Source organism: Macaca mulatta, chromosome 1 (genome assembly GCF_049350105.2).
Source record: "Macaca mulatta isolate MMU2019108-1 chromosome 1, T2T-MMU8v2.0, whole genome shotgun sequence".
NCBI lineage: Eukaryota > Metazoa > Chordata > Mammalia > Primates > Cercopithecidae > Macaca > Macaca mulatta.
The window spans coordinates 204,512,861-204,538,467 of record NC_133406.1 but is presented as its reverse complement, the minus strand read 5'-3'; the positions used below and the strand labels follow the sequence as shown (position 1 = coordinate 204,538,467).

At 43.6% G+C, this 25,607-nt stretch overlaps 1 protein-coding gene across 10 annotated transcripts in view; it reads left to right on the top strand.

Moving 5' to 3' along the window:
- The window catches only part of THRAP3 (thyroid hormone receptor associated protein 3), a 105,471-nt gene that overhangs the window by 55,391 nt on the left and 24,473 nt on the right, over positions 1-25,607 (top strand). For 8 of the 10 annotated variants that reach the window (XM_077993234.1, XM_015135110.3, XM_015135111.3 and 5 more), the window contains 1 exon segment: positions 2,115-2,217. The exons of the other annotated variants lie outside the window; for them this stretch is intronic. The gene's annotated coding sequence lies outside the window, so the exon portion shown is untranslated. 10 annotated transcript variants of the gene reach the window in all.

Sequence of the window (25,607 nt, the reverse complement as noted above, 5' to 3'; positions counted from 1 at the left end):
CCCCCATCTGCTTTCTAGAATGTCAGTTCCAGGCATGAAGGGACTTTTAAATCATTCAACCTCCAGTGTCTAGAATAGTGCCTGGCATGTAGTCAGTACTTAATAAATTATTTGTTGAATAAGTGGACAATTAGTAATGTGTAGAAGGGAAGAGGGTCTATTGTGGAGTCTCCTTGCTAATACACTGCTGTTTGGCCAAAGGAGGTTCAGGAGATAGAAGCTGACAAGTATGCCTGTGGCTGGCCAGATGACATTCAGGACAGGCTCAGTGGGAGGAGGGCAACTGTGGTGTCAGGGGTGACTCAGGGTTTCAGGTGTCTCTTTGCTGTCACAGAGTAACTAAAGGCCAGAGCCTCAGATTTGCTTCTCCACTCATTGCAACAATGGGGAATTGAAGACTTGTTGAAATGATTAAAATTCTTGCTGATATCCAAGAAGAGGTTAATTAATAGAAAGGAAATATGATGGAGTAATAAAGTGGGATATTTGTGTGTGTACTTTTGCCATCTGGTTAGAATTAGAGGGAAAGATGGATGTATTGGAAACGATTGTGTTTTTTTGTTGTTTTGAGACAGAGTCTTGTTCTGTCACCCAGGCTGGAATGCAATGGCATGATCTCGGCTCACTGCAACCTCTGCTTCCCGAGTTCAAGGGATTCTCCTGCCTCAGCCTCCCAAGTTGCTGGGATTACAGTCGTGTGGCAGCATGCCCGGCTAATTTTTGTATTTTTAGTAGAGGCATGGTTTCACTATGTTGTCCAGGCTGGTCTCGAACTCCTGACCTCGTGATCCACCTGCCCTGGCCTCCCAAAGTACCGGGATTACAGGCGTGAGCCACCGCGCCCGGCCTGGAATAGGTTGTTTTTTAAATTCAGCATGTTACAGCGTAAGAGCAGTTTGCAGTCCTGTGGCAGACATGGGTTTTCCCTCACTAGCTAGGCAGAGCTGACTGATGTGAGCCCCTTGTGCCTCTGGAGTGAGGAATCGGGGGAAAGAAGTTTTGACTGATGTAACTTAGGCTGAATTAGAAGAATAAATGGCAAGAAGACATGCAAAAGTATTTTGAATGAGTTTTTGAAAGTGCTGTATTTGTACTTGTATCAACGAAGTAAATACATATTGACATTGTTATTTGGTAAAGGATCTGAATACTAAGCCTCATCTAGCTAAGACAGTCGTATCCTGTTAGTACTTTTTTTTTTTTTTTTTTTTTGAGGCGGAGTCTCACTCTGTCCCCCAGGCTGGAGTGCAGTGATGCAGTCTCAGCTCACTGCAAGCCTCCACCTCCTGGGTTCACGCCACTTTCCCACCTCAGCCTCCTGAGTAGCTGGGACTACAGGCGCCTGCCACTGTGCCCGGCTAATTTTGTTTTTGTGTTTTTAGTAGAGACGAGGTTTCACTGTGTTAGCCAGAATGGTCCCGATCTCCTGACCTCATGATCAGCCTGCCTTGGCCTCCCAAAGTGCTGGGATTACAGGCGTGAGCCACTGCCCCGGCCTTTTGTTATAGTAATATGAACAACAACAAAGCTTTGATAAGCCAGGAGTGAGGACATCTGATTACTTACATGAGCTTCCTGGTCTTGGAACTCGATTTTCCTATTTGTTTTGGAAAACGCTGTACAGAGCTTTGATGTATGACTATGTTCATAGATCTGGGAATGAACAACTGGAGCAGAAGGGAATTTTTGTGCTTTTATGGGTGGGTATGGGGAGTGATTTTACCTTGAAATGCGTTTGTTAAATTCATTTTGGTATACCTCTGTTCATTTCTGTCTTATTTTAAACATCTGATTCTTGTCAGGTTCACCAGGTTGAGTTTTATGGAGCTTGTGAATTAGTCTTGCGTAATGAAAACTTTAGCACCTGAAATATTGCCAGTGAAAGTATCAGGTTACAGGAAGGAAGGTTTTTGCTTTCCATACTATAGGAGGTTAGATGGATGAAAACATGTCAGACAGAGGCAGACTATCTCGTACTTTGAGAGAAAAGCTTGGGTCCTTTTGGAGTAAAGATGAGGGCTAAAGTAGGGTTTGTGTTTATAGATTTCAAGCATCAGCAACAGAATCTGCATTTGGGTGGCCATTTTATCACTACTTATTTTCTCTCATTTCAGAAGTGTATCCTGACTTGTAAATTGAAGAAGCCAGTAGCGCTGTGGGTGTTCTTTTGGAGTAGTGTCTGGAATCCAGTGCAAGTCGAATCATTGTTCAAATAAGGTAAAAGCATGGTGGTAAAAGAAACTAATAACTTCACTAATTTGTAAAACCCATAATATGTTAAAAATTGATTATTTCGAGACCAGCCTGTGCAACATGGTGAAGTCCTATCTCTACAAAAAATAAAAAAATTAACCAGGCATGGTGGCGCACACCTGTGGTCCCAGCTGCTTGGGAGGCTGAGGCAGGAGGATAGCTTGAGCTCAGTAGTTGGAGACTGCAGTGAACCATGTTCATGCCCCTGCATTCCAGCCTGGGTGACAGTAAGACCCTGTCTCAAAAAAAAAAAAGAAAAAAGAATTGATTATCCAGACGATTCCTTAATGGAAGTTCTGGATTCTTGTGAAACAGTATTTGTTTGAAAAAGGTTGTCTATAAACTTGACATCTATAATCATTGTTAATATTTTGGGAAGCAGTCCCTTTTCATGCTTGTGTTACGTGTTTAATTAAAATCGGGGGCCAGGCGTGGTGGCTCACGCCTGTAATCCCAGCACTTTGGGAAGCCAAGGCAGGTGATCACTTGAGGTCGGGAGTTCGAGACCAGCCTGGCCAACATAGTGAAACCCCGTCTCTACTAAAAATACAAAAATTAGCCAGGTGTGGTGGCGGACACCTGTAATCCCAGCTACTTGGGAGGCTGAGGCAGGAGAATCACTTCAACACAGAAGGTAGAGGTTGCAGTGAGCCGAGATCTTGCCACTACCCTCCAGCCTGGGCAACAGAGCAAGACCTTGTCTCAGAAAAACAAAAACAAACAAAAGCTTTTTACATGTGCAAAAACACTACAGTAGATATATCAGACCATCAGCTCTCTAGGGCTTTTTATGAAAAACAGCAGTTCTTCCACATTCCCCTTCCCAGCCCCTTAGAAGCAGTCATTTTCAACTCTCCGGTTCCTTTTGGTATATCTCTGTAAATAATAAGCCTCTTTTGCTTTATAGTGTTTGTTATTATTTATTAACTTCACTTATATAGTGGTAGTTTTTGGTAGGCTTACCTGACCACCTCATATGCCAACATTAATTTTCACTCTGGGGCCGGGCGCGGTGGCTCACGCCTGTAATCTCAGCACTTTGGGAGGCTGTGGCAGGCGGATCACAGGGTCAGGAGATTGAGACCATCCTGGCTAACACGGTGAAACCCCGTCTCTACTAAAATAGAAAAAATTACCCGGGCGTGATGGCGGGCACCTGTGGTCCCAGCTACTCGGGAGGCTGAGGCAGGAGAATGGCATGAACCCAGGAGGTGGAGCTTGCAGTGAGCGGAGATTGTGCCACTGCACTCCAGCCTGGGCGACAGAGCGAGACTCTGTCTCAAAAAAAAAAAAAAGTCACTCTGTTTATAATGTAGTTTTAGTCATGGCAGTATCATGGTTTACAATATTATGATTACATAAAGCTTATTCACAGCCCTGTGTCTTTGGCTTCCACTGTTGGTGAGATGTCAGTTGCCTTACATGTTGTGTTTACTTTTCCTTTTTTGCACAACTATTTGTTTTCTGTTTTTAATTATCTTTTTCTCTATTTTGCTTAGTTTCTATGTCTTTATCAGTAATTTCTCCCTAAACTCTAACCAGAAGTGTAAATCTTCCACAATACATTTAAGCATTTTGGCTATATTATAAATTCTATCTTGGGCTAAGCGCAGTAGCTCACACCTGTAAGCCAAGCACTTCGGGAGGCCAAGGAGGACAGATCACTTGAGGCCAGGAGTTCGAGGCCAGCTGGCCAACATGGTAAAACCCCATCTCTACTAAAAATACAAAAATTAACTGGATGTGGTGGCGTGTGCCTCCCAGCTACTCGGGAGGCATAGGCAGGAGAATCACTTGAACCCAGGAGGCAGAGGCTGCAATGAGCCGAGATCATGCCACTGCACTCCAGTCTGGATGACAGACCAAGACTCCATCTCAAAAATATAAATAAATAGGCCGGGCGCGGTGGCTCACGCCTGTAATCCCAGCACTTTGGGAGGCCGAGGCGGGCGGATCACGAGGTCAGGAGATTGAGACCATCCTGGCTAACACGGTGAAACCCCGTCTCTACTAAAAATGCAAAAAATTAGCCGGGCGAGGCGGCGGGCGCCTGTAGTCCCAGCTACTCGGGAGGCTGAGGCAGGAGAATGGCGTGAACCCGGGAGGCGGAGCTTGCAGTGAGCCGAGATCGGCCATTGCACTCCAGCCTGGGCGACTAAGCGAGACTCTGTCTCAAAAAAAAAAAAAAAAAATACACATATATATATATATATATATATATAAATAAATAAAAATTAAAGAAATACATTTTATCTTGGAGATACCGTCTGATCTGCTTCATTCTGGCTGTGTGCTCTAGGCTGTTGTGCCTGGGCCATTATAGTGATTTTACCTACATCCTATTACCTTTTCCCATTTCTTTCTCTTTCTTGATTCAGTCCCTTGTTTTAGAGAAGAAGGTATTTCAGTTAGCTTCCTGAGGAAAGAGTACTGAAAAGGTAAATTTTTTAGACATTACATGTTTCAAAATGCATTTTATTCTCTGTCCTCATGCTGATCGCTGGTTTGACCAGGTATAGAATTCTAGTCTGGAAACAGTTTTCCTTCAGAATTTGAAAATACTGCTATATTGTCTTTGGCTTCCACTGTTGGTGAGATGTCAGTTGCCTTTGCATATAACTTGCATGTAACCTCTCAAACTTTTAGACCTCTTTGTCCAAAAGTATTCTGAAATTTCATAATGATGTTCCTGGTGTGGCTGTTTCCATACAGTTTGCTGGCCACTCAGTGGACTGAAACTTCAGTAAAAAAAAAAATTCTTTAGTAACTGTTAACTATTCCCACTTAAACACTATGCTTCTGGATTTGTTTTTGGTTTTGTTTTGTTTTTGAGAAGGAGTCTCACTCTTGTTGCCCAGGCTGCAGTGAAATGACGTGATCTTGGCTCATTGCAACCTTCGCCTCCTGGGTTCAAGTGATTCTCCTGCCTCAGCCTCCCGAGTAGCCGCAGTTACAGGTGCTCACCACCACACCCAGCTAATTTTGTATTTTTATTAGAGATGGGGTTTCACCATGTTGGCTAGGCTGGTCTCAAACTCCTAACCTCAAGTGATCTGCCCGCCTCGGCCTCCCAAAGTGCTGGGATTACAGACATGATCAAATAGCAGCACCCGGCCTGTCTTTGTTTTTGTTTTTGCTTTTTTTGGAGATGGAGTCTTCCTCTATTGCCCAGGCTGGAGTGCAGTGGCGTGATCTCGGCTCATTGCAGCCTCCACCTCCCACGTTCAAGCAATTCTCCTGCCTCAGCCTCTCAAGTAGCTGGGGACTACAGGCAGGCACCACCATGCCGGACTACTTTTTGTATTTTTGGTAAAGACAAGGTTTCACCATGTTGGCCAGGCTGATCTCGAACTCCTGACCTCAGGTGATCTACCTGCCTTGGCCTCCCAAAGTACTGGGATTACAGGAGTGAGCCATGGTGCCTGGCTTGCTTTTGATTTTTTAATTCACTCATAAAGTAGATGCTTGAGTGCTGGTTTTTGTGCTTTTTTTGTAATAGGGATACCAGTAGTGAGTAAGACAGGATCCCTGCTCTTGGGGTGCTTAACATTTTAGTTGGGGGATGCAGACAAGATTATTTCAGATTTTTCTAAGTGTTGGGAAAGGAATAGGACTATAAGATAACTTAGGGAGGTTTCATAGATGTATGTTAAAGGAAGACTCTTCCTTTCAAGTAGGCGATTAGCTGAGATCTGAAGGATGAGAAAGGGATCAGCCATACAGTGAGGCCGAGGAAGAATGTTCATGTGGAAGGAGCCGTGAGTCTAAAGGTGTTTAGTTTAACATCTGGCTTGTTCAAGGAACAGAAAACAGACTGTTTTGGCTGTGATAGACTGAATGAGGGAGAGAGTGGTTTGAGATGATGCTAGAGAAGTAGGCAGGGGCCAAAGAATTTAGAATCCTTAGAGTATGTCTGTCTAGAACTTTCATATATAAATCTGATAAATTCAGTCATGTTTGTTTTAAAAAACCAAATACAACGTGTTCTGGGAAGAAATGAGAGCCATTTCTGGCCGGGCGCGGTGGCTCATGCCTGTAATCCCAGCACTTTGGGAGGCCGAGGTGGGTGGATCATGAGGTCAGGAGATTGAGACCATCCTGACCAACACTTTGAAACCCCGTCTCTACTAAAAATACAAAAAAATTAGTTGAGTGTGGTGGCGGGCGCCTGTAGTCTCAGCTGCTTGGGAGGCTGAGGTAGGAGAATGGCGTGAACCCGGGAGGTGGAGCTTACACTGAGCTGAGATCACACCACTGCACTCCAGCCTGGGCAACAGAGCGAGACACTGTCTCCAAAAAAAAAAAGAGCCATTTCTGTAGGCAGTTCATATGCTGTTCCGGAAGGAAATCCTAGAGAGAGGAGCTTCACTGATCACATGTATCTGGACTAAGTTCTGGTTGAGTGTGTGGATCTACCTGAGGTGGCATCGGCGTCTCTATTTTTAGATAGCTTTGAGGAGTATTTTAAATAATTTTAAGTGGAAGCAACAGGTTGGGTTCTCCTTGATTTCTTTTGTAGACTTAGATGATTAGTATGATCCAAAATGGTAGTAGATCTTTAAATCGTTTTTGGTCTTTTACGTAGAGTTGTGTTTGTATTTAAGACATCTCCGCCTGCTCCCCCAAACTCATGTGGAGAGATACCAGATAGTTACTGCAACAGGAAAGGCTTAGCGGGTAGAGACTAGAAATGGCAAAAATAAATGACAAATCTAAAAGTGACTGGACGGTACTAGATTGGGTTCTCAATTTGAAAAGATACAATCATTGTTGTTCTCAAGGACAGTGCTGCCCAAAAGAAGAATGTGAGCCACATGTCTTCTAATATTTTTTAATAGTCACATTAAAAAAAAGATGAAATAATTTTGAACGATATGTTTTATATAATTCAATATATCCAATACATTCTCATTTCAACATATAGCTGATATAAAGAATAGTGAGTTATTTTACTTTCTGTTTATACCAAGCCTTAGAAATCCCATGTTTATTTTATACTTGCAGTTCATCCCAGTTCAGATCAGCCACATTTCACATGTTCAGTGTACATGTATATTGGATAGTACAGTTTTTTTTTTTTTTCTGGAGACGGAGTCTCGCTCTGTCGCCCAGGCTGGAGTGCAGTGGCCGGATCTCGGCTCACTGCAAGCTCCGTCTCCCGGGTTCACGCCATTCTCCTGCCTCAGCCTCCCGAGTAGCTGGGACTACAGGCGCCCGCCACCTCGCCCGGCTAGTTTTTTGTATTTTTTAGTAGAGACGGGGTTTCACTGTGTTAGCCAGGATGGTCTCGATCTCCTGACCTCGTGATCCACCCGTCTCGGCCTCCCAAAGTGCTGGGATTACAGGCTTGAGCCACCGCGCCCGGCCTGGATAGTACAGTTATTCTAAGAGTTCATACTTCTGAAGGAACAGATAAACTAGTATGATTAAGTTATTGAATAATGGCCTGCCACATTCCAAACATAATACAAAACAGTGATATAGTAATATAAAACAAAATAAATCTAACACACGTTTTTTTCCTCCTCTAAACCTCCATGTGATCATCTTTGGGAAGATGATTTGATCTTAAAAAGACCATTGTCTGTAAAAACTGTCAAACAGCTTATTTCTCCTACTATAGTTCTATACAGGCTTTATGTGGAACTCTTTGTAAACAGTGAATGTCTGTATATCAGTACAGGGGTGATCTGCAAAGAACGTCCATGGCCCACTGGCTCTGAATCCCATTCTCAGTTTCTTCAGTTAGACTCTTGATGGATGGACATTTTTTTAAAGTTCTGTAGGTGATTACAGTATTTATTAGTGTTTAGCCCAAGGCTTTATAGTAATACTTTTATTTTATTTATTTTATTTTATTTTACTTTATTTTATTTTATTTTTTTGAGATGGAGTCTTGCTCTGTCTCCCAGGCTGGAGTGCAGTGGCGTGATCTTGACTCACTGCAAGCTCCACCTCCCAGGTTCACGCCATTCTCCTGCCTCAACCTCTGGAGTAGCTGGGACCACAGGTGCCCGCCAGCACGCCTGGCTAGTTTTTTTGTATTTTTTAGTAGAGACGGGGTTTCACTGTGTCAGCCAGGATGGTCTCGATCTCCTGACCTCGTGATCCGCCCGTCTCGGCCTCCCAAAGTGCTGGGATTACAGGCTTGAGCCACCGCGCCCGGCCAATATAGTGTCTTTATTAAGTAAGGAAAGCTGAGAATTTCTCTTAAGAATTGAGAAGAAAATATTCCCCAATGGTAAAATACTCATTTAAAATGGGGACTAAAATTACTGTTACCGTCCCTGAGAGACATAGGAGAGGAGCCTCTGGGGTGAATTGAAGACTTTTTTAAGCCACCAGCTGTACTATTCATTCTGTTTCCCCAGTGATTAATTGCATAGATGATCCTGAGCTTAATAGACACCCATTGACTGAATTCTCAGAGGAGTATCTCAAGTTGCCTACACTGGAGATACTGTGATGAAAAAGTTCTAAATGAACTTTTAGCTTACTGTTGATTTTCCCTGCTAACATCCAGCATCGAAGAGATTTGTCTTCCAAAGGTGAATGTGACCTTTTGACTTAATGTCTTTCTTGATAATATGACCTTTCCTTCTAGCACATCTCTTCAGTGTGACACGTGCTTATTTAGCCCAGTAAAGATACAAAAATGCTTTATTGCTGTGTAGGAAGATACTTGCTCATTTATTATTTGCAGGCAGGTTGTTTTTTTGTTTGTTTGTTTGTTGTTTTTGTTTTTGTATTTGAGGTGGAGTCTCACTCTGTGGCCCAGGCTGGAGTGCAGAGGCGCAATCTCAGCTCACTGTAGGTTCCACCTCCTGGGTTCATGCCATTCTCCTTCTTGTAGGCAGGTTTTAATAAATAGCAAGAAAATAGAATCAGTTATGAAATCTGTTTACTTCCGGGGAAGTTCGTAACTATCTCCTTCCAACCACTCTGGTTTTGTGGCTAAACATAGCTTAAGGTGTTTACTAACTTGTGTGTCAGGCACTTTGTATGTACTTCCTTAATTTTCAGGGCAGTCCTGTAAGGTGTAGGTCACATTTGGAAGATGGAGAGAGTTAAGTATTTTGTCCAAGAATGGGTAGCAGAGCCAAGATTGAATCCAGTTCGTTTTTGCTGCCAAAGCCTCTACTTACTGCCAAACCTGGCCCAGTATTACGAAGTGACTTGTCCATTTAGGACTAGGCATTTTAGGTTGGTAATTTGCTTTAGTGTATTTCCTCACCCGACACCCACCTTAGTGCCCTCTTGAAGTAACATTGTATTACGAACATACAGATAGCTCAGAATGGAATGTGGATTCTAGTCTCAGTACCTTACTGTGTGTTGAGATTATGCAGAGATTTGCTAGTTATCTATCTTTTTTGGTCTTAACTGTGAAATATGAGTAACATTACCCTTATCTTTTTTTTTTTTTTAAAGTATCTATTTGAGAATAGTTGAAGATGTATTGAAAATTGTGAAGATATACAGAGCTTATATTTGCTAGGGCTGTTATAATAAAGTACCACAAATGGGAGGCTTCAACAACAGCAGTTTTATTGTCTCACAGCTCTGGAGGCTAGAAATTCAGAATCAAGGTGTCGGCAGGATTGGTTCTGCTAGAGAGCCGTTACAGAATGATCTGTTCCAGGCCCCTTTCCTCGGCTTCCCTGTGTCTCTGCATATCAGGTTCCAAATTTCCCCTTTTTATAAGCATCACAAACCTCAGTAAAGACCCTTAACTCCAAATGAGGTTACATTCTGAGGTACTAGGGGTTAGGACTTCCCATATATGATTTGGATGGGTAGATGGGTCACAACTGGACCCATAACAGTTCCTATGTACCCCATGCCCAGTTTCCACTGTAAATAACATATTAGTATGGTATATTTGTCACAATTAATGAACCAGTATGAATATTATTAACTAAAGTGTCATCCTTGTTATGAACACATAAGAAAACTTTAGTTCAAAGAGAAGGAACTTGGAAAAGAGCTTCCTAGTAGTGATCTTTTTGATTTTACTCTGGTGCTTTTTACACTGTTAACTAATACAAACAAAAACCTCCAAAGTCACATTATGAGCCTGAAAATATTAAAAAATAATTTTCTACTTACAGTTAGGTACAAGACAGGAAACTTACCTTTTTTTTTTTTTTTGCTGCATCTAGTGCACATGGCATGCATGGCACAGTAAGTGTTCAGTAAATCCTGATAAGATGAACAGAAGAATGCTCTTGGTACTTGTTGGGCCATATTTTTGAAGCATAAACTCCAGTCTTACCAAATAACTGTGAAGTATAGCAATTGTGAAATCTGCTTTAATGGGAAAGCAAAAATTATTTATTTTTTAAATTTTACTTTAAGTTCTAGGACACATGTGCAGAAAGTGCAGGTTTGTTACATAGGTATATGTGTGCCATGGTGGTTTGCTGCACCTATCAACGTGTCATTTAGGTTTTAAGACCTGGACGCATTACCTATTTGTCCTAATGCTCTCCCTTCCCTTGCCCCCCACCCCCAAAAAATTATTTTTAAAATTGTGAAATGGTCCGGATGTGGTGGCTCGACGCCTGTAATCCCAACACTTTAGGAGGCTGAGGTGGGCAGATCATTTGAGGTCAGGAGTTCGAGACCAGCTTGGCCAACATGGTGAGACCCCGTGTCTACTAAAAATACAAAGATCAGCCAGGTGTAGTGACATGCACCTGTAATCCCAGCTACTTGGGAGGCTGAGGTAGGAGAATTGCTTGAACCTAGGAGACCGAGGTTGCCGTGAACTGAGATAGCACCACTGCACTCTAGCCTGGGGTACACAGTAAGACTCCTTCTCAAAAAAAAAAAAAAAAAAAAAGAAAAGCCAAGCATGGTGGCGTACCTGTAGTCCCAGCTACTCAGGAGGCTGAGGTGGGAGGATTGCTTGAGCCAGAGGCAGAGGTTGCAGTCACCTCTGCAGTGAGATTGAGCTACTGCACTGCACTCCAGCCTGGGCAACAGAGCCAGACTCTGTCTCAAAATACGACAACAACAACAAAGAAGAAGAAAAATTCCAATTCCTGTGTGGAAATCATCTTGAGATAAGCAGTGCCCCTCTGCCTGCTGTATTTTGTAACCCATGGAAAATACATTTCTCATTGAATTTTCTCCACCTCTCTAAGTTACTGAGAAGTAATGTGGTCCTGTTCCTTTAAAAAGTAAGAAGTGGAATTTGCCATATGATAGGAGCAGAAACTAATTCACTTGCTGAAAAGGGGGAAGGAAATGTGATCTCTTGCTGGTTCTGATGGAAAGAAGCCATCAGCACAGTGTCCCTCACCCCAGTAGGATTCTGTAGCCAAACTCTAACTTGCTCTGGAACCTCTCGTTTCCGAGTGAGGTTGGTACTGCCTGAATGTGGATTGTCTCAGATGCAAGTGATAAGTTTAAGTACAGTCAGAAGGTAAGTGGCCAAGTCCCTGGACAGTTGATACCTATTTTTAGGAAGATTAGCTTATTTTTAAAAAGGAGTAGATTATAATATGAATATTTATTTATTTATGTAATTGACGGAGTTTCACTTTTGTAGCTTGTTTTAAAAAAGGAATAGATTATGATATGAATATTTATTTACTTATTTATTTGATGGAGTTTTACTCCTGTTGCCCAGGCTGGAGTGCAGTGGCGTGATCTGGGCTCACTACAACCTCTGCCTCCCGGGTTCAGGCAGTTCTGCCTCAACTTCCCAACTAGCTGAGATTATAGGCGCATGCCACCACACCTGGCTAAATTTTTTTGTATTTTTAGTAGAGACGGGGTTTCATCATATTGGCCAGGCTGGTCTTGAACTCCTGACCTCAGGTGATCCACCCACCTTGGCCTCCCAAAGTGCTAGGATTACAGGCGTGAGCCACTGTGCCCAGCCTATAATATGAATCTTAAATAATTTCTTCTACAGGTAATTTCAGAGTCAGTGGAATGACAGTGTATGTGTATGTGTGGTGGGGGTGATTCTCCTTTAAAAGCAAAGTTTCTTTACCACCTAATTCCATTTTTTAGGACATGGCTGAAGTAGTAAAAAAGGAATGTCCTGCTCTATTCATGTATAATTTTTAAGGTTTTTTGTCGGCAATACAGCTGTTCCAAATCATCATTTTACTGATGAAAAAACAGAGGTAAAAACACATGCCCCAAATAAAAATTTGTGGTTTATTCAGTAGGAGCCTTAGTTTTGGTAAATTTCTCTCATTTAGGGAGCCTGAACACTTGTTTGGCAGCGGTTATGTTTTTCAGCTTCTTACCTACTAGTGGCATCGAGAAGGATCAGTTCTACCCAATTCCAGGGGTATTGATACTTTGCAGGGAGAAGAAAGAGGAAAGAAAGCAATTAGTAATAGTCAAACAGGAGGCCAGAGCAACTTCTTTTGTTATTTGTTAACTGATACTAGGGCTTGAAAGGAGGTAAGTCAAGAAGAGGTAGGATGGGCTCCCTGCTGGATAGATGGGAGCCCATATTCCCTGCACCCACTCACAGAATACCGGGCATCTGGGGGCTTTCAGAGACTGAGCTCTGTTAGAACAGGTCTGTTTTACAACTGGGAATCTAAAACATCCAAAGTGAATAGCAGTACTGTTAGAAAGGAATTACCCTAGGCCAGGCATGGTGACTCACGCCTGTAATCCCAGCACTTTGGGGGGCCAAGGCGGGTGGATCACTTGAGGCCAGGAGTTCAAGACCAGCCTGGCCAATATGGTGAAACCCCATCTCTACTGAAAATACAAGAATTAGCTGTGTGTGGTAGTACGCAGCTGTAATCCCAGCTACTCAGGAGGCTGAGGCAGGATAATCACTTGAACCCAAGAGGTGAAGGTTGTAGTGAGCCGAGATCGTGTGCCACTGTACTCCAGCCTGAGCAACAGTGCGAGACTGTCTCAAAAGAAAGGAATTACCCTTTTCTTACCCTTTTTCTTGCATTGAAGGTGACAGAAAAAAGGTCAGCATCATTTTTTTTTTCTGTACAGTTTAGTATGAATTTTCTGAGAAACAGATGACTCAGTGTACTTTTTTATCATCCAAAGAAATACTAGACTAGAAAAGGAAGAACAGAGATTGACATTTTGGAGGGCTTGGAATTGAATCTCTATGGATAAGAGCTGGTCCAGTATTTGTTACATTGGCAGTGTTATGCCAGGCTTGCCATTCCTTAATTGCTGTACTTTAAAGTACTTCAGAGGTTATTTTTGGGGAAACTGTTTTGTTTTTAAGGATAGATCCGTCTTGCTTTGTTGCCCAGGCTGGAGTGCAATGACACAATGGTAGCTCACTGCCGCCTTGAACTCCTGGGCTCAAGCGATACTCCTGGTCTCAGCCTCACAGTGTGTGGGACCATAGACACAAACCACTGTGCCCAGGAAACTTCTTAATGGCTACTTAGAAAAGAATCCGTGGCCGGGAGCCACCCCTGTAATCCCAGCACTTTGGGAGGCCGAGGCGGGCAGATCATGGGGTCAGGAGATCGAGACCATACTGGCTAACATGTCTCTATTAAAAATACAAAAATTAGCCAGACGCAGTGGCGGGCGCCTGTAGTCTCACCTACTCGGGAGGCTGAGCCAGGAGAATGGCGTGAACCTGGAAGGCGGAGGTTGCAGTGAGCTGAGATCATGCCACTGCACTCCAGCCTAGGTAACAGAGCGAGACTCCGTCTCAAAAAAAAAAAAAAAAAAAGTAATTCGTGTGTCCAACATGAGTTAATTGTTTTTTTTTTGAGATGGAGTCTCCCTTTATCTGTCACCCAGGCGGGAGTGCAGTGGTGCATTCTCAGCTCACTGCAAGCTCCACCTCCCAGGTTCAGGCAATTCTCCTGCCTCAGCCTCCCAAGTAGCTGGGACTACAGGTGCCCGCCACCACGCCTGGCTAATTTTTGTACTTTTAGTAGAGATGTGGTTTCACCATGTTGGCCAGGGTGGCCTCAAACTCCTGGCCTTAGGTGATCCACCTGCCTCGGACTCCGAAAGTGCTGGGATTACAGGTGTGAGCCACTATGCCCAGCCAAGTTAGTTTTTTAATCTGGAGAAAACAATACACAGAATTGGGTGTTTTGTCTTGGCAGTTATCTTGACAAGAACTAACGACCAAGTATTGTTTCTCCTGAGGGCATGGACTTCACTGGCATCCCTTAACGCTCTGGTTTCTGAACACACAGGAGTCTTTTTGCTGATTTTTTTTTTTTGGGTGAAATTTGCCAAGCTGGTTCCACTGGTTACGTAGATGCCAAACAAACAGTTGAAGTGAGCTGACATTTTTTACAGTTGATTTTGGACACCATAGAGTTAGAAGCTGTAGCCTTTTGGGGTTGCTAATGAAAAAAAGTAATTTATTATGTATTTTTTCCCCTCTCATGATAATTTTCTCAGTGGTTATGAAGTATTCTCATGTTAAAAAACAAGTTGATGGAACAGCCTCCACTGGGAATGACATTTTGGACTACTTCAAGTCCTGCAATTGGGAGAGAGTTTAAGGTTGTACTTTGGAGCTAGCTTTAGATGTGTTTGACTTTGAATCAGAATGTTATTTGCTGTAAATGATTCTCTTTTTAGATGTATTTGCAGAGCACGCACATGGAAAAGCACATAACCCAGGCTCTTGTGCAGTGGAGCAATCATTGCTCACTGCAACCTGGACCTGGGCCCAAGCCATCCTCCTACCTCAGACTCCCAGGTAGCTGGGACTACAGGAGCTCACCATCATGCCCAGCTAATTTATTTATTTATTTTAAATCTTTTGTAGAGACAGGGTCTCACTATGTTGCCCAGGCTGGTTCGAAATCCTGGGCTCAAGCAGTCCTACCCCCTCAGCCTCCCAAAGTGCTGGGATTACAGGTGTGAGCCACTATGCAAGGCTGCATGTCTCTTTTTTTAAATAAAGAACGTCTTTTTTAAGGAGGAAAATACAGGAAAGGAGCTGCAGAAACTGGCTGTATCTATCCACACTTGTTAGGATTTTGACCAAGAATACAGTTTGCCTGTAGAGTATTGATAATGTTTGAAGCTGGATAATGGAAACACTTGGGTTCCCTATAGTGTTTTTTCTACTTTTGTGTGTGTTTGAATCAATACTTCTATAATAATAAAATAAACATCAGGCTGGGCACGTTGGCTCATGCCTGTAATCCCAGCACTTTGGAAGGGTGAGGAGGGAGGATTGCTTGAGTCCAGGAGTTTGAAACCAGCTTGGGCAATGTGGTGAGACCCTGTCTCTACAAAAATACAAAAAGTTAACCAGCTGTAGTAGCACGTGCCGGTAGTCCCAGCTACTCAGGAGGCTGAGGTGGGAGGATCGGTTGAGCCAGCCAGGGAGGTTGAGGCTGCAGTGAGCTATAATTGAGCCACTACACTCCAGTCTGAACAACAGAGTGAGACCCTGACGCGCACGCGTGCTTGCACAGCTATAAGACAGGCCCTTTTAAACCTTCTTTAACGTCATGAAAAGACAAAGTAGTTGGCCGGGCGCGGTGGCTCAAGCCTGTAATCCCAGCACTTTGGGAGGCCAAGGCGGGTGGATCACGAGGTCAGGAGATCGAGACTATCCTGGCTAACACGGTGAAACCCCGTCTCTACTAAAAATACAAAAAACTAGCCGGGCGTGGTGGCGGGCGCCTGTAGTCTCAGCTACTCGGGAGGCTGAGGCGGGAGAATGGCATGAACCCGGGAGGCGGAGCTTGCAGTGAGCCGAGATCACGCCACTGCACTCCAGCCTGGGAGACACAGCGAGACTCCGTCTCAAAAAAAAAAAAAAAAAAAAAAAAAAAAAAGAAAAGACAAAGTAGTTTTACTATGAGAAGATTTCCAAAATGGGCATGGACTTTAAATACAGTTCTATTTATTTAGTTTTTTGTTTGTTTGTTTTTTGTTTTTGTTGTTTGAGACAGAGTTTTGCTCTTGTTGCCCAGGCTGGAGTGCAATGGTGCGATCTCGGCTCACCGCAACCTCTGTCTCCTGGGTTCAAGCGATTCTCTTGCCTCAGCCTCCCGAGTAGCTGGGATTACGGGCATCGCCACCATGCCTAGCAAATTTTTTATTTTTAGTAGAGATGGGCTTTCTCCATGTTGTTCAAGCTGGTCTCGAACTCGCGACCTCAGGTGATCACCCACCTCGACCTCCCAAAGTGCTGAGATTACAGGTGTGAGCCACTGTGCCCGGCCAGGTTTTTTTAATATCAGAAAAAAGCAGGTAGATGTTTGATTTCATATTAAAAATAAAATCTACACAACTCATGGAATGTTAACTTTTTTTTTTTTTAGAATAATGGGGTATAAATCTCTGCCTAAAAAAATTAAGAAGCAAGTGCTCTTGTCCTTTCTTCCCGTCTCATCTCCCTCCTTCTCCTGTTCCTGTTCCTTTCCTGTTCCTCCTCCTTCTCCTGTTCCTTTCCTGTTAGCTTCTTTCTGCTCTGCAGAGATAACCACTGATAAGAGTTTGCTGTATGTCCTTATATAGATATGTCTTATACGTACATCTGTACCTACAGATTTCTTTTTTTTTTTTTTTTTTTTGAGGCGGAGTCTCGTTCTGTCGCCCAGGCTGGAGCGCAGTCGTGGGATCTCGGCTCACTGCAAGCTCCGCCTCCCGGGTTTACGCCATTCTCCTGCCTCAGCCTCCCGAGTAGCTGGGACTACAGGCGCCCGCCACCTTGCCCGGCTAGTTTTTTTGTATTTTTTAGTAGAGACAGGGTTTCACCATGTTAGCCAGGATGGTCTCGATCTCCTGACCTCCCGTCTCGGCCTCCTGATCCGCCCGTCTTGGCCTCCCAAAGTGCTGGGATTACAGGCTTGAGCCACTGCGCCTGGCCTGTATTTTTAAAGTAAGTTCTACCAAATTCCACAGAATTCAGTATTTAAAGTTTTAAGAATTTGAGTACCAAATTCCAGAATAATTTTGTTTTTATAACACAAGCAAACTCCCCCGCCGACCTCCCGCAAGATATAGTCTCATTTTGTTGCCGAGGCTGGAGTGCAGTGGTGTAATCTTGGCTCACTACAACCTCCTCCTCCCGAGTTCAAGCGATTCTCCTGCCTCAGCCTCCTGAGTAGCTGGGATTACAGGCGCGCGCCAACACACCTGGCTAATTTTTGTATTTTTCGTGGAGACGGGGTTTCACCATGTTGGTTAGGCTAGTCTTGAACTCCTGACCTTGTGATCTGCCTGCCCTGGCCTTCCAGAGTGCTGGGATTACAGGCATGAGCCACCGTGCCCGGGCTTTTTCTTGTCTTTTTTTTTTTGAGATGGAGTCTCTTTCTGTCGCACAGGCTGGAGTGTAGTGTGGTCTTGGCTCACTGCAACCTCCACCTCCCGAGCTGAAGCAATTCTCCTGCCTCAGCCTCCCTAGTAGTTGGGATCACAGATGCATACCACCGCACCCTGCTAATTTTTGTATTTTTAGTAGTGACAGGGTTTCTCCATGTTGGTCAGGCTGATCTCGAACTCCCGACCTCAGGTGATCCGCCTGCCTCGGCTTCCCAAAGTGCTGGGATTACAGGCATGAGCCACTGTGCCTGGCCTCGTTTTTGTATTTTTAATAGAGACAGGGTTTTACCATGTTGGCCAGGCTGTTCTGGGACTCCTGACCTCAAGTAGTTCACCCCCTTTGGCCTCCCAAAGTGCTGGGGTTACAGGTGTGAGCCACTGCACCTGGCCCTGGATAATTTTTTTATTTTTAATGTTTTTGTAGAGACAGGGTCTTGCCATGTTGTCCAGGCTAGCCTTGAACTTCTGGACTGAAAAGCAAGCCTCCTTCCTCAGCCTTCCAAAGTGCTGGGATTTCAGGTTTGAGTCACCACACCCAGCCTATATCTTTCAAATTTTTAGATAGTAAAATAACCATTCTCCCCAGAGGGACATCACCCCCACTTTTTAGGAGAGTACCCAGTGCACATGTGGATATTCTTTTCTATAAATGTAAGACCTTAGAATTGAAATTAGTATTTACTGATTTACCTTACTTAATAACTTGAGAGCCATTTAATAGCAGAGTACATGTCGTAAAGGGGTCTCTGATTTTCTTTCTTCAGGGGTGGGGTGGAGTATGAAGCCTTGGCAGAGCATTACTCTAGAGATACCACAGCTGCCCTCTATTCTGTTTCCGGGTATGTTTTACTCAGGAGAGGATGATCTCCAGGGAAAAGAGTAAAATAGTAAACACGTTTCATATTTCACTTGAGCTCAGCTTTCCTCCCATAACTATCCAGAGGCATTCAGAACACAAGTCAGGCCCACTGCTTTGTCTAAAACGCTTTATGGGTAGTGGTATTTCTTTCTTGGTATTTTTGTCTATCTTTATAAGTTTATGGCTTGTTCACTAAGAATGTCCTACTTCTTCCCTTTAATGCCTGTTGAAAGCGTGGCTCTCTTGACTGGATGTTGGTGGCAGTGAAGTTTTGTTGAAACATGACACTAGTAAATGAAGTGTGTCTCCCTAACAAGATCAGTTTGACGTTCTGTGCCTTTGAATAGGGTGTAGAAGGGATGAGAATGATCTCAATTTCTAGGTTAGCAGAGCTGTGATACATGCATAACTTTATTCCTTGGCTGTATTGTTAATATTTGATAAACTGATTTTTAAAATTATTGTTCCTTCTTATGTGGTGAAGAGAATGGAGATTGAAGAGGAAGTGTGAAAGAGTGTGTTTACTCATTTAGCAAATACAAAGTGTCCACTCTGTGGCTAAATGCAAAGCACTGAAGATGAAATGGAGAACAAATCAGATGTGGTCTTTGGTTCATTTTGTAGCCTCCTGGGTTTGGTATCCTGAATTGTTAAACTTGTTTAGTTAACTCTTTTGTGTTACCTAACAGTCATCAAATGTAGCATTATCGAATCTGGAAAAGCATGCTCTCTTCTCAGCAGAGATTTCGTCCTGAGGTCTGGTTGAGGAGTAAGGAGTGCAGGCTCACATGGGGTCAGTTCTCAGAAACTTTTCCCTTCTTTTAAGATGAGAAAATCTCAGTAGACACATCTCAATAAAGTCCAACACCTTCTCATTATAAAAATAGTCAACAAAGTAGAAGGGAATTTCGTCAATATGATAAAGGGCATCTATGAAAAATTTACAGCTAACATCATACTTAAAGGTGCAAGACTGAACTCTTTCTCCTTAAGATGAGGAACAAGACCAAGACAAGGCTGTCCACTGTCACCATTTTATTTACCATTGTGTAGTAGACATTCCAGCCAGAGCAATAAGGCAAGAAGATGAAACACGAGGCATTTAAATTGGTAAAGAAGTAGTAAAATCATCTCTTTTTGCAGATGGTATAATATTAAACAGAAAAACCTAAGGATTCTACTAAAATCCAATTAGAGCTAATAAATGAATTTAGCAAGGTTGCAGGTACAAGATCAATATACAAAAATGAGGCCAGGCATGGTGGCTCACACTTGTAATCCCAGCACTTTGGGAGGCCGAAGTGGCAGATCATTTGAGGTCAGGAGTTTGAGACCAGCCTGGCCAACATAGCAAAACCCCATCGCTATTAAAAATACAAAAAATTAGCTGGGTGTGGTGGTGTGCACCTGTGATCCCAGCTACTGGGGAGGCTGAGGCAGGAGAAGTGCTTGAACCCGGGAGGTAGAGGCTGCAGTGAGTCAAGATCAGGCCACTGCACTCCAGCCTGGGCAACAGAGCAAGACTCCACCTCAAAAAAAGTAAAAAGACAGTGTATGTGTGTGTATATATATATATACACACAAAATGAGCTGTATTTCTATACAGTAGCAATGAACAATAAGAAAATGAAGCTGTTAAGTGAAAATGAATTGTAATTTCATTTCCAGTAGCATCAAAATAATATAGGAATAAATTTAACAAAGGCCAGTGTAAAACTTATATTCAGAAAACCGTGAAACATTGTGGAAAGCACATTTCATGTTCATGGAATTGGAAGATTTACTATTGTTAAGATGGCAGTATTCTCCAAATTGATCTACAGATTCAGCACACACTCTGTCAAAATCCCAGATGGTCTTTTTGCAGAAATTGGCATGCTGATTCTAAATTCATATGGACATGTACCCAGAATAGCCAAAACTATTTTGAAAAAGAGAAAAGTTGGAGGATTCACATTTTTTGATATTAAAATGTAGCTACAGTAATTAAGACTGTGGTATTGACATAAGGAGAGACAGGTCAGTAGAGTAAAATTAAGAGTTCGGAAATGAATCCTTACGTTTATAATTAATTGGGCTTTTTTTTTTTTTTTTTTTTTTGAGACGGAGTCTCTCTCTGTCGCCCAGGCTGGAGTGCAGTGGCCAGATCTCAGCTCACTGCAAGCTCCGCCTCCCGGGTTCCCGCCATTCTCCTGCCTCAGCCTCCCGAGTAGCTGGGACCACAGGCGCCGCCACCTCGCCCGGCTAATTTTTTGTGTTTTTAGTAGAGACGGGGTTTCGCCGTGTTAGCCAGGATGGTCTCGATCTCCTGACCTTGTGATCCGCCCGTCTCGGCCTCCCAAAGTGCTGGGATTACAGGCTTGAGCCACCGCGCCCGGCTGGGCTTTTTTTTTTTTGAGATGGAGTTTCGCTCTTGTCACCCAGGCTGGAGTGCAATGGTGTGATCTTGGCTCACTTCAACCTCCACCTCCCGGGTTCAAGTGATTCTCCTACCTCAGCCTCCTGAGTAGCTGGGATTACAGGCATGTGCCACCACGCACAACTAATTTTTGTATTCTTAGTAGAGACGAGGTTTCGCCATGTTGGCCAGGCTGGTCTCAATTTCTTGACCTCGTGATCCACCCACCTCGGCCTCCCAAAGTGCTGAGATTACAGGCTTGAGCCATTGTGTGGGGCCAATTAATTGGTTTTTGACAAGGGTGCCAGGACAATTCAGTGGGGAAAGACTAGTCTTTTTTTTTTTTCCTTTGAGATGGAGTTTCACTCTCATTGCCCAGGCTGGAATGCAACGGCATAAGAATAGTCTTTTCAACAAGTGGTGCTAGGACATCTAGATAGCCACATGCACAACAATAAAGTTGGACTAGGTGTGGTGGCTCACGCCTGAAATCCCAACACTTTGGGAGGCTGAGATGGGTGGATTGCTTGAGCCCAATAGTTTGAGATCAGTCTGGATAACATGGGGAGACCCCGTCTCTACAAAATACAAGTATTAGCCAGGCATGGTGGCACATGCCTGTAGTCCCTGCTACTCAGGAGACTGGGTTGGGCGGATCACTTGAGCCTAGGAGATTGAGGCTGCAGTGAGTTGAGATTGCACTACTGCACTCCAGCCTGAATGACAGAGTGAAACCCTGTCTCTAAATAAATAAATAAAGTTAGACCCTTACTTCACACCATTCATAAAAATTAAATCATAATGGATCATAGACCTACATAGAGCTAAAACTAGAAAACTCTTACAAGAAAACCTAGGAGTAAATCTGTGACCTTGGGTTAGACAAAACCTGCTTAGACATGACACACAAAGTACAAGCAACAAAAGAAAAATAGAGTTCATCAGAGTAAAAAACAAAATGTGTTTCAAAGGACAGCATCAAGAAAGTGTAAAGCTGGGCATGGTAGCTCACGCCTGTAATCCCAGCACTTTGGGAGGCTGAGACAGGCAGATCACCTGAGGTCAGGAGTTCGAGACCAGCCTGATCAACATGGTGAAACCCCGTCTCTATTAAAAATACAAAAATGGGCCGGGCGCGGTGGCTCACGCCTGTAATTCCAGCACTTTGGGAGGCCGAGACGGGCGGATCACGAGGTCAGGAGATCGAGACCATCCTGGCTAACACGGTGAAACCCCGTCTCTACTAAAAAATACAAAAAACTAGCCGGGCGAGGTGGCGGGCGCCTATAGTCCCAGCTACTTGGGAGGCTGAGGCAGGAGAATGGCGTGAACCCGGGAGGCGGAGCTTGCAGTGAGCTGAGATCCGGCCACCACACTCCAGCCTGGGTAACAGAGCGAGACTCCGTCTCAAAAAAACAAAAAAACAAAAAAAAACAAAAATGAGCTGGGTGTGGTATTGCACCTCTGTAATCCCAGCTACTCAGGAGGCTGAGGCAGGAGAATCACTTGAACCCGGGAGGTGGAGGTTGCAGTGAGCCCAGATCATGCTACTGCACTCCAAATAGAGGGAGACTCCGTCTCAAAAAACATAAAAAAAAATAAAGTGAAAAGAAAACCTACAAAATGGGAGAAAATATTTGCAAGTCATACATCCAACAAGGGACTTGTATCCACCTCGGCCTCCCAGGAAGTGCTGGGATTACAGGCGTGAGCCACCGCACCCAGCCTCATATTTATTTTATTTATTTTTTTTGAGATGGAGTCCGCTCTGTCACCCAGGCTGGAGTGCAGTGGTGTACAGGCGGCTGCCACCACACCTGGCAGCTTTTTGTATATTTAGTAGAAATAGGGTTTCACCATGTTGGTTAGGCTGGTCTCGAACTCCTGACCTCAAGTGATCCACCCGCTCGCTTCAGCCTCCCAAAGTGCTGGGATTACAAGTGTGAGCCACCACGCCTGGCTCACATTTATTTATTTATGTTTTATTTTGGAGACAGATACGTGCTTTGTCTCCCAGGCTGGAGTGCAGTGGCACAAACATGGCTCACTGCATCTTCAACCTCCTGGGTCTCAAGCAATCCTCCTGCCTCAGTCTCCCAAGTAGCTGGGACTGTGGGCATGCACCACCATGCCTGGCTTTAAATTTATGGTCAGTTGGTTTTTGATAACAGTGAAAAACCAAATGAGTTTTTGTATTTATGATCAATTGGGTTTTTAAATTATTATTATTATTTTTTGAGATGGAGTTTAGCTTTTGTTGCCCAAGCTGGAGTGCAGTGGCGCAATCTAGGCTCACTGCCACCTCCGCCCTCCAGGTTCAAGTGATTCTCCTGCCTCAGCCTCCCAAGTAGCTGGGATTACAGGTTCCCGCCACCACGCCCAGCTAATTTTTTTTTTTTTTTGTAGAGAGGGGGTTTCACCATGTTGGCTACGCTGGTCTTGACCTCCTGACCTCAGGTGATCCACCTGCCTCGGCCTCTCCAAGTGCTGAATGGGATTACAGTCATGAACCACCGTGCCCAGCACCCCCCCCCAACCTTTTTTTTTTTTTTTTTTGGAGATGGAGTCCTGCCCTGTCGCCCAGGCTGGAGTGCACTGGCATGATCTTGGCTCACTGCAACTTCCCCCTCCTGGATTCAAGTAATTCTCCCTGCCTCAGCTTCCCGCGTAGCTGGGATTACAGGTGCCTGCCACCACGCTTGGCTAATTTTTGTATTTTTAGTAGAGACGGGGTTCTGCCACGTTTGCCAGGCTGGTCTCAAACTCCTGACCCCAGGTGATGTTCCTGCCTCGACCTCCCAAAGGACTAAGATTACAGAGTCACTCCACCAGGCATCAATCGGGTTTTGACCATAAATGTAAGGATAAATTTTTTGAAACACAGTTGTGTTTTAAGTAAAACGCATCTGTTTTCAAGGACCATTGATCTGCTTGATAATTAGACAAGCAGTTTGAGTCAAGAAGACTTGGGCTTCTGAAAAGGATGATGGGTTTGTGTTACCCTCTCAAGTGGCTCTGCAGAATAGTTTGAAAATAAATTCTTTCTCCTAGTGACAGAATTATAGCTGAAATCATTTCAAAAGGCTATTTGAAATTCTGTCCTTGCGCCGTGCGCAGTGGCTCATGCCTGTAATCCCAGCACTTTGGGAGGCCGAGGCGGGCCTATCACGAGGTCAGGAGATTGAAATCATTCTGGCTAACACAGTGAAACCCCATCTCTACTAAAAATACAAAACATTAGCCAGGCGTGGTGGCGGGCACCTGTAATTCCAGCTACTTGGGAGGTCGAGGCAGGAGAATCACTTGAACCCAGGTGGCAGAGGTTGCAGTAAGCTGAGATGTGCCATTGTACTCTAGCCTGGGCAATAAGAGCAAAACTCCGTCTCAAAAAAAAAAAATAAATAAAAATAAATATGTAAATAAAATAATTAGTTGCAGTTCACATTAAAGAGGAAACTCCAGAATGGGGGTCGGGGGGCATTACGATATTGCAGCTCTTGAGTGCACTTGTCAATTCTAGTAAGCTTAATATGTGCAGAATTGTTAAGTTTGTCTCTGTGTTTATATGGCAGCTCTTCTTCATCTTAATGAAAATTAGCTTCTTAAGTTTTCTGGTTTCTGAGTGTTGAATTGAGTGTTTCCTTTTCCACTAACTTGTTGCCCTTTTTTATTCTTTTAAAGTCTGATAATATCCACCTGTTGTGTAAGTCATCTAGATGGATTTTTATTTCTGACCCAAGTTAAAATAGAATGTTAGACAGTCTCTTACTAGGCAGACATAGATAGATATCCCTGAACTTGTGACAGAAATAAATGTCTCCATTTGGCAAGAGTGAACCCAGAGAACCCCAAAATAATGCTTAAGACCAACTGAAAAAATGTATTTTTATTTTTAATATTCTCATTGTAAATTGTTTATACCTCCACCTCCCACTCCTTAGTAACTTACTCCTTCATTCTGACTTCATATAGTGACACTACTGCCAAAAATAGCTCCAAATTGAAATATCTTTGACCTTGCTAAAGTTTGCAACAGTGTAATCTTTTTGGCCGGATTTAAACGTGGGTTCTTGGCATCCTCATCTAGGAGTCTCTTATTCATCACCTTTTGTCTCTGACTTCCTGTTGGTTTCTCAGTCCTCCTCTAAATTATGTCTCTAAGATTTTGGTTGTTTCCCCAGTGAGTTGGAGCTATAGCAGCTTCCTAGGCATTTTTTTTTTTTGTCTTTCGGACAGTTCTTGACATTCAAGTATTTTATTCGAATATAACAGAAATAAATACCACCTTTCAGTTTATCTATATCTTGTCACCTTTACCAGATTGTAAACTTGGTAAGGGTGGACACTTGGCACCCTTCCACAAGTTCGTTAGTACCCCTTGTATGCCAGACACTGCTCTAGTAGACAGGCAATATAACGTAGCAGTTAAATGTGCCAACAGTGAGGCTCGGTGGGGTGGCTCCATGTAATCCAGGCACTTTGGGAGGCTGGAGCAAGAGGATCCATTGAGCTTAGAAGTTTGAGACCAGCCTGGGCAACATAGGGAGACTCCGTCTGAATGAATGAATGAATGAGCGAGCCAATTGTGGTTTGGATTTTGGCAATATGACCTTGGGCAAGTTAATTACCTTCTCTATGCCTCAAAATTCTTATCTGTAAAACAGGATTAAAAATGCCTTCCTCAAGGATAAATTGAATTAATAAAAACACTGGTTAAACATTTGCTATTCTGGGTGTTGGGTATACAGCACTAAATAAGAAAGATGAGGTTTCTGTTGGTATAGAGCTTACATTCTAATTAAAGACAGAATAACAAGTAAACAA